General features: G+C 35.1%; 1 long non-coding RNA gene across 1 annotated transcript; it reads right to left on the minus strand.

Moving 5' to 3' along the window:
- Nucleotides 1-3958: 3958 nt before the first annotated feature.
- On the minus strand, nucleotides 3959-4986 carry LOC139891168 (uncharacterized). Its single transcript, XR_011773547.1, has 2 exons — nucleotides 4615-4986; nucleotides 3959-4128 (listed from the first exon to the last, which is right to left on the minus strand). It is a non-coding gene; the product is annotated as an uncharacterized lncRNA (long non-coding RNA).
- Nucleotides 4987-9302: the final 4316 nt, after the last annotated feature.

Here is a 9302-nt window from a genome sequence, read left to right on the forward strand (position 1 = left end):
TGTTAACCCATTGTTTATTATATCTAAAGAGATGTTAAATTATTACATTATCATGATATTATGATATATTAATGTATCTTAGTATGATATATATATAGTTAAATGTTGTTACAACGATAATCGTTACATATATGTCTCGTTTCGAAATCATTAAGTTAGTAGTCTTGTTTTTACATATGTAGTTCATTGTTAATACACTTAATGACATGTTTACTTATCATTTATCATGATTAAACATAGTGTATCAATATCTTAATATGATTCATATGTATTTAGTAAGACGTTGTTATAACGATAATCGTTATATATATCGTTTCGAGTTTCTTAATTCAATAAACTCAATTTTATGTATATAACTCATTGTTAAAATACCTAATGAGATACTTACTTATCATAATATCATGTTAACTATATATATAATCATATATATGTCATCATATAGTTTTTACAAGTTTTAACGTTCGTGAATCACCGGTCAACTTGGGTGGTCAATTGTCTATATGAAACCTATTTAAATTAATCAAGTCTTAACAAGTTTGATTGCTTAACATGTTGGAAACACTTAATCATGTAAATAACAATTTCATTTAATATATATAAACATGGAAAAGTTCGGGTCACTACAGTACCTACCCGTTAAATAAATTTCGTCCCGAAATTTTAAGCAGTTGGAGGTGTTGACGTATCTTCTGGAAATAAATGCGGGTATTTCTTCTTCATCTGATCTTCTCATTCCCAGGTGAACTCGGGTCCTCTATGAGCATTCCATCGAACTTTAACAATTGGTATCTTGTTTTGCTTAAGTCTTTTAATCTCACGATCCATTATTTCGACGGGTTCTTCGACGAATTGAAGTTTTTCGTTGATTTGGATTTCATCTAACGGAATAGTGAGATCTTCTTTAGCAAAACATTTCTTCAAATTTGAGACGTGGAAAGTGTTATGTACAGCCGCGAGTTGTTGTGGTAATTCAAGTCGGTAAGCTACTGGTCCGACACGATCAATAATCTTGAATGGTCCTATATACCTTGGATTTAATTTCTCTCGTTTACCAAATCGAACAACGCCTTTCCAAGGTGCAACCTTAAGTATGACCATCTCTCCAATTTCAAATTCTATATCTTTTCTTTTAATGTCGGCGTAACTCTTTTGTCGACTTTGGGCGGTTTTTAACCGTTGTTGAATTTGGATGATCTTCTCGGTAGTTTCTTGTATTATCTCCGGACCCGTAATCTGTCTATCCCCCACTTCACTCCAACAAATCGGAGACCTGCACTTTCTACCATAAAGTGCTTCAAACGGCGCCATCTGAATGCTTGAATGGTAGCTGTTGTTGTAGGAAAATTCTGCTAACGGTAGATGTCGATCCCAACTGTTTCCGAAATCAATAACACGTTCTCGTAGCATGTCTTCAAGTGTTTGTATCGTCCTTTCCCTCTGCCCATCAGTTTGTGGATGATAGGCAGTACTCATGTCTAGACGAGTTCCTAATGCTTGCTGTAATGTCTGCCAGAATCTTGAAATAAATCTGCCATCCCTATCAGAGATAATAGAGATTGGTATTCCATATCTGGAGACGACTTCCTTCAAATACAGTCGTGCCAACTTCTCCATCTTGTCATCTTCTCTTATTGGCAGGAAGTGTGCTGATTTGGTGAGACGATCAACTATTACCCAAATAGTATCAAAACCACTTGCAGTCCTTGGCAATTTAGTGATGAAATCCATGGTAATGTTTTCCCATTTCCATTCTGAGATTTCGGGATGTTGAAGTAGACCTGATGGTTTCTGATGCTCAGCTTTGACATTAGAACACGTCAAACATTCCCCAAATACCCCAAATCACTAATAGCTAGCGATTTGGCCCCAAACTCACCAAAGTATAACTCATTGTCGAGTGCTAGGAGCACTCCATGACCCATTTCAACCAATGACTCATTTTGACCCAAATTGGGTTTACACCCAAAATCATACTTCCAAACATACCCAAATGAGTTTCAATCACCAACATAATCACTAATACTAGTGATTATGCTTAAATTAAGCCCTAATATAGCCACAACATTTTCCAACCCAAAACCCACCAATACGGGTCAACAACACCCACAACTAGCTTCAAACACCCATTTGTGAGCTAGATGGATTTTCTCAAATGCATGCAAGTTCAAACCCTAACATCAAATTGAATGAAAATCGGAGTTAGGACTTACCACCATTATCACAAGGTAGCTAGAAACAAGATGAACAATGTTAACTCTTGCACTTTGGGGAGATTCAAGCTTCTTATTCCTCAATCAAAGCTTTCTCTCACTAGAAGTGGGTTTATCACTCTAAAAGAGTTGAGAGAGTTTGTGTGTGAAAGATGAAATTAAAATGAATCTAAAACTGGTTCACCAGCTATAAGGTCGTCCACAAGTGAAAAGACCAATTTGCCCCCACTTAAACCCCTTTATAAACACAAAACATCATTCAGTCCCGCGTCTAGTCGCGTCGCGGCTCCCAGGCCCGCGGCGTGGCCCGTAGTGTATTTCGCCTCCAGAACTTTGCCAAAGACCTCACCTTCAACTCACGCATGACGGCGCGGCGCGACCCTATATCCTCGCGGCGCGGCTCTAAGCACATTTTGACACCAGCAACTTTCAAAATGATTTACCATCATGTCACACTTTGGGGCGCGATGCGGCTCCTAGGCCCGCGGTGCGCTCCTAGCACAATTTCGTGACAGAACTTCCAACCAAAAACTCCCATCAGGTCTAGTGTATAGCCGTGGCGCGGATCTTGGCCCGCGGCGCGACTCCCCATGATATTTGAGAATCGGGGTATTTTGGAAAAGATTGTACAACTTGTTTTAAAGTTTGTACATATGGTCATAAGGGTGTTTTATCATTAGGTTGTACATAATGCTTCAAATATTGTATATCAAGTTTGTACATGTTTTCATGAGGTGTTTTGTAAAAGATTGTATAATCTGTTTTAAAATTTGTACATGTGGTAATTAGGGTGTTTTATCATAAGGTTGTACAAATATTGTACATATGGTCATGAGTGTTTTGCCATAAGATTGTACATAATGCTTCAAATATTGTACATATGGTCGTGTGGTGTTTTATCATAAAGTTGTATATAATGATTTATATATTATACAATTAACATGTTCATATTTTTATTAAATACAATTAATTAATTTAATGACATCATTATGACTAGGGGGCGGACCTTTATAGAGACTGGGCGGGGCACCCGCCCCTTTTTAAGAAAAAATTTACACTTGAAAAAAAATATTACTAAAAAATAAGGTTTTTTTTTAGTGTTTGCCTCACCTGTCAATGAAAAAATTAATAAATATTTATACCCGCTCCATCTACGGTCGGGTTCAAGTTCCGCCACTGATTATGACATTATCATTATAAAGATTTATTTGATAATACTCCGTAATTATTTAAACTTAGATAATACTCCGATGTAGAATATGGTCATCAGAGTTCTCTTTATTTTTGAATTTTTTTAAACTTAAATAATAATTGATAATTATTTATGACATTATCATCATCATCATCATCATCATTATTATTATTATTATTATTATAAAGATTTATTAGATTAGATACTATAAATAGATGATACTAGTTTTGAAGCCCGGGCTTTGCGGCGTAAATTGTTTTCACTTCTGGATATTAATATAAATGTTAAGTTGTTTTTAGTTTATGTTAATATAAATGTTGTGAGTTTTTTTCTTTCCCTTATTTCTTTCTTAAAGTGAAGGTAATCAACTTTCGCAACTGCTTTATAAATAAATCTGAGAAAAACACCCTCACATGTATGCAACAAAAAGTATTCATCATTCGGAATAATAATTTAAGTGACCTCTAACATCCCTTGTGCAAGTAAACGATTTTTACCTACATGTGCATATAATAACATAAAACAGTAGACTACTAAAGACAGCATCAAAGTCATATGAAACCAACAAAAATCAGTCTTAAGTTATTAACAGTGTTGGTGTTCTTCGAAATAACAATGAACATTTAAAGTCTAAAGCACTAAAAGATAAACAAACCATTAGCAATTACTATATAGGTAGATGAAGCTTAATGTGCAATGTGAGCTACAACCTCCACTACCTACAACCTGCAAAATTATATATATACCATGGGGTTAATTTATTTATTTACTGATACACTATATGTAGTAACTAAATTAATATATCTTCATCTTGTCTGCAACAGTTTGAAATTACATGTAATTATATTCAAACACTTCCTAAGAATTAGTTGTTTTCCAACAGTTTGAAATTTCAATGGCTTAAATCATTATAAAGCCATTGTAAGTTGCTGATTGGGAAGGTGATTAATGCTCATAACATATCTAAAATTAGTGATTTACTCATATCTCCAAAATTAACAAAAAACGCCTAGAAGCTAACATTCTAGAGCTTAAATGTTTTACATAACAACTAATCCCCAAACTGAAATCATAATATAAAAATTGAGATCGAGTATTACAGTTTTGTCTAAAACCCCAAATTTATTTAAACTTTTACTTCTGTGTTTTGAAGTATAAATACCAACTTGAAACCCTAATAGTTAGAATTTCCTAACAAAATCAAAAGTTTACCTAATGGATCGATGTCGGAGGCGATGACGGTGCTTGTCACATAGTAGGTTACGGGCGGGAAAAGTGACGGCGCATGGGTCGTAGGTGGTGAGGACGATGGTGATTGTGGCCAGCACATAGACGGCTGAGACGATGATGTTGTTTGGGGCTGGATGGTAGTTGCGCCTGTAACAGTTACAAGTGGAGAAGACTATGGTGGTGGGGATGATGACGGTGGTGGCAATGGAGATGGGAGGATGTGGGTTGTTTGGAGAAATCACCAGAAGCTTCTGGGGAGGAAGGAAATAGAGTAGAAAATTAGATGAAGGGGATGATGGAAAGATGTTGAAGGTAAAAGAAGAGAAGAGAAAAATTCTGGAATCCTAGTTTGGGGTGGAGATGGTGGCCAGGAGGGTGAGGGTGGGATGGGTCGGGTTTTAGGAGGAAATGGTAAACCCGGTTTTGTTACCAATCATATTGCGGATTTTTTACGCTAGTTAGGTTAAAAAGGGAAGAAGAAAAAAAAAAAACCACTATAGTGTGACAATATTTTTGGGGTGTGTGGCGAGATCTTAGTGGGTGTCATTTACCACATTTGGTATGTGTAGTAAAATAATGCCCGATATCTAAAACGTTTGAGGTTCTATCACATACGGAGTATATCATTATATTATATTTGCTAATCATTTAAATAACATATCATCATATTTTTACGTACATGTCATTATATTATCTTTTACTTGGTATAATTTTATAATGTCAACTTTAAGTAAGGTCATTTTAAAGAGGAGTGATACATAATTTAATTATTGTCATCATTAAAGTTATCATGTATAGTTGATATGTACAATGTACAATAATATTATACACCTTAATTACTGCTTGGTTGCGGTTACAAAAATTCTTCATAAAAATGAGATCATGATATATTAGGATAACTGATTAAAAAATATATAATTATCTTGCACAATTCGCATTTTTATAAAAAAAACGAAGACTTGTATAAAAAAACGTTTTCGAAAAGAAAATGAATCCAACAAGAGATACAAATGAGAACTCCGATGAGACTCGAACCTAGAAAGCAACTAAACATACGAACTATCTATATCGGGTTTCATCTTACCTAAACCGAAACAATGCTAACAAAATACAAACGATCCACGAAATCAAAAAGTACGCAACGAAACATGAAACCTAAGGAAACGAACTCAAATATTCCTAATGAAGACGCCAAATTCATCCATCTCTGCTCCCTAAACCAATTATCTCTTCCGCTTTTGATGATGCTTTTTTTTAACCGGCGCGTGGAGATCTTACTAGAATTAATAGGATTAACCGTAATTGGTTCGCTCTCGGCCATATACGTCATCATAGCATCAAAAGCCACAAAAGTTTCTTTGGTCATTTTTCCTTTCGCTAAAACCGAAGAACTACCTTTACTCGACTCCGCAAATCCGCCCATCTTGTCTACCTTGCCACCCATAAACAAGTTTCGAATGGCTTCCCCGTAATTCAAGTCTTCATCGTGATCAATGAGCTTATAAGAACCTGAAGTGGAGGCGATATTCCTTCTTGACCGCAAGTTCACGCCTTCAAGAAGATCTTTAGAAACATTTCGATTCAAAACATACCACGACTTGCAAAAACCTTCGCACGAGTGCTCCTCGCAATCACAATAAAACCTTCCACTACGGCCCATCAAGATCAGTAAAGGTCAATCTGCATTCGTTGTATTCTCTCTACTTGCCTTCAAATCTTCCTTCTTCTTCTTCTTCTTCTTCTTCTTCTTCTTCATCAATCGAGACAACCTTTCCGCAAAAGTGATGTTGTCTTCGTTTAACTCTAAAGTTTCAGGAATTTCTTTAACATTGATCTCCACTTTGTTAACCAAAGAATTAATTCCAACCTCAACAACACCTGACATGGAAGAAAAACTACCCTCACAATTAGGCTTAACATGAGTCGAAACAGACACATGAGACTTTAATTCAACACTACTGGAGCCCGATAAGTTTTTGTTTTTTGCCACACTTTGCTCTGTGTAGCCAATAAATTATTAGCAACCAAATTAACAGATTGCACACAATTAATATTCAAAGAATCTGGAAGCAGAAAAACGGGATTTGGAATGTCAACATTCAAACTACCAAATCGGATACTCCCGACATTCACACTGTCCGCAACCTTCTTTAAAACCGAATCCTCCTCGAACTGAACCTGATGACAGGAGAACAAATAAACGTGTTTGAATATTATTGTAGTTGTTGACGTCCACATTATTATATGTGTATTATATTCACGATTATTCTCAAATCTATTCTTTTTTCAAAAAACTTCTAAGAACTTTCTTGTAACTAGACACGACTTAGGTCTACTACATCACTTGAAACTTCTTTTAGTTTTGTAATTGCATATTAATCTGCATATAGTTTAAAATTTAAACCACCTTGCCTGAGTGGCCACCGAGTTCTCAAATGAAGCATACCACCCGGAATTAATTCACGACTATGCTAAATTGTTAAAAAGGGGAGTGTGACTAGAGGGTGCGCATAATGCGCAATTCACCCGGTAACAAGGCTCATGTTTGGGGAGTTTGATTACCCGAGGTTTTACCATGGGAGAGCCAATATGCTCGTTCATAGGAGGTTTTACTGCTTAAAAAAAGATAGTTTAAAATTTGTTCAAAGAAAAAAAATGGTAATTACAAAAAGATAAAACTAAAAGTGAAGTAGTTAGTTGGTGTGTGGTTGTCGCACGTACGTATCAGATGAAGTAATGTCGTACCTAACATGTTTGGATAATCAAACTTAAATATTAGTTAGCTCAATTGATAGTTTCTTAATAACCTTTCTTAAGTATTACGGAGTATAAATAAAAAAAATTACATTAAATTAAATTTTTATATTAAGTAAATTATATTTGTTGATGCTTATTTATGTCGATTGGAGTATTATTATTTATATTAAATATTAATATTAATTGGAGATTATGTATATAAAACCTTAACTGTATTATGGTTAAAGTTTGAATATTTCAAAATAATATTATATTCATATCACATACCGTGTATTAAATTAAAACTTAAATATTACCGACTACCGAGTATTAAATTAAGTACTATATTTTTTTTTATTATTAAACGGAAACTAGAAGAAAAAAAGCCGATTAATATATAGGTAAACATTATTCGTAGTATTCATGGCCCGTGTGGCAGCCTTTTGGCGGATAGTGGGGTTTACCCACTCTTCGTCAATAGGTACGTAGCGCGATATTGTTTTAACAGGTACATCTTTGGAAGACTTGCAAGTGCCTTTCAAAAGCTCTTTTATCAAATCTATTGGTGACGGCGAATCTACTTCTTTTTGGCATGACCGCATGAGCATTGGATTGGATCAGACAAATTATGTAACCTTTTCTCCCGGCTTTGTAGACTTGAAGGTGTAAAGGAAGCTCCAATAAAGGATCGAGTTACAATTATAAATGGCAGGCTAGATCACTGCTGGAGTTGGTGCCGAAGTCCTTCAGGGCAAACAGAATCCGAATTAAACAGTTTGGTTTCCTTAATTGAAGCGTATTCTTTCAACAGTAACAACATGGATAGTTGGTCTTGGAGTCTGTCATCGAGTGGTACTCTAATTGTGAAAAAGTTGGCATCTTTAATCGATGAACAGCTGTTAGGCCAATTCGTTTCTAAACATCAGTACATTCAAAACAAGTTGGTTCCTAAAAAAATTGAGATTTTCGTGTGAAGAACGATACACAAAAGACTACCCGTTCGGATTGAATTAGACAAGCGGAGCATGGATCTTCATAGTGTATGTTGCCCTTTATGTGATGACGACGTGGAATCGGTGGATCATATTTTTACTTCATTTAAGCATGCTCGTGATATATGGGTTCGGGTCGCTAAATGGTGGAATTTGGGTAACTTCACAATCAACCACCTTGCCGATTTTCTAAAAGAGGTCGGATCTTCATCCATGTCACATCCAGGAAAGATGATTCTCCAAGCTATGATTTGGGTTTGTACATATTTGATTTTGAAGAATCAGAACAACATGGTTTTCCAAGGTAAAAGTTGGAACAACCCGGTGGCACTAAATGAAATACAAATCAAGTCGTTTGAATGGATCGCGACTCGAGTTAAAGAAAAAAAACTAGATTGGCTCACGTGGATTTCGAACCCTAGTGTGTATTTATTTTCTTAGTTGAGTTGCTCCTTTTGCAACCTCTCATATTGTAATAGTTAGCATTCTTCGTGATCGTGTTTGTTTGTCGTTAGGGTGATTCATTCATTGTAAGAATCCCCGGTTGTATGTATCCTTCGTGTTTTAATACGTAGTAATATTTGTCTTTTAAAAAGAATATATATAGGTAAACATCATGATTACAATGAATAATTGCTTTCAGTTTTTTATTTTTGTATGTGAATTACGTTTGTTATATATTTACAAATTAAATAATTCAAAGTCAACATTCTACGTAAAATCCTATCTTATTGAGATTAAGTATGGCGACGAGTCAATATATACCAAATCAATATTATATATTTATATGTAGCATTGCATGTCATTTTTCACAATTTTAACTACCTTAACTTTAACGTACTTAAAGTGTATATATGCACTTTTGTTAGTTTCATGTGGCATTTGATGTTTGGATGATCCACGTGTGAACATGAATAAATTAATCAGTTAAAATACACAGCA

The sequence above is a fragment of the Rutidosis leptorrhynchoides genome, chromosome 2 (genome assembly GCF_046630445.1).
Source record: "Rutidosis leptorrhynchoides isolate AG116_Rl617_1_P2 chromosome 2, CSIRO_AGI_Rlap_v1, whole genome shotgun sequence".
In the NCBI taxonomy this organism is placed as follows: domain Eukaryota; kingdom Viridiplantae; phylum Streptophyta; class Magnoliopsida; order Asterales; family Asteraceae; genus Rutidosis; species Rutidosis leptorrhynchoides.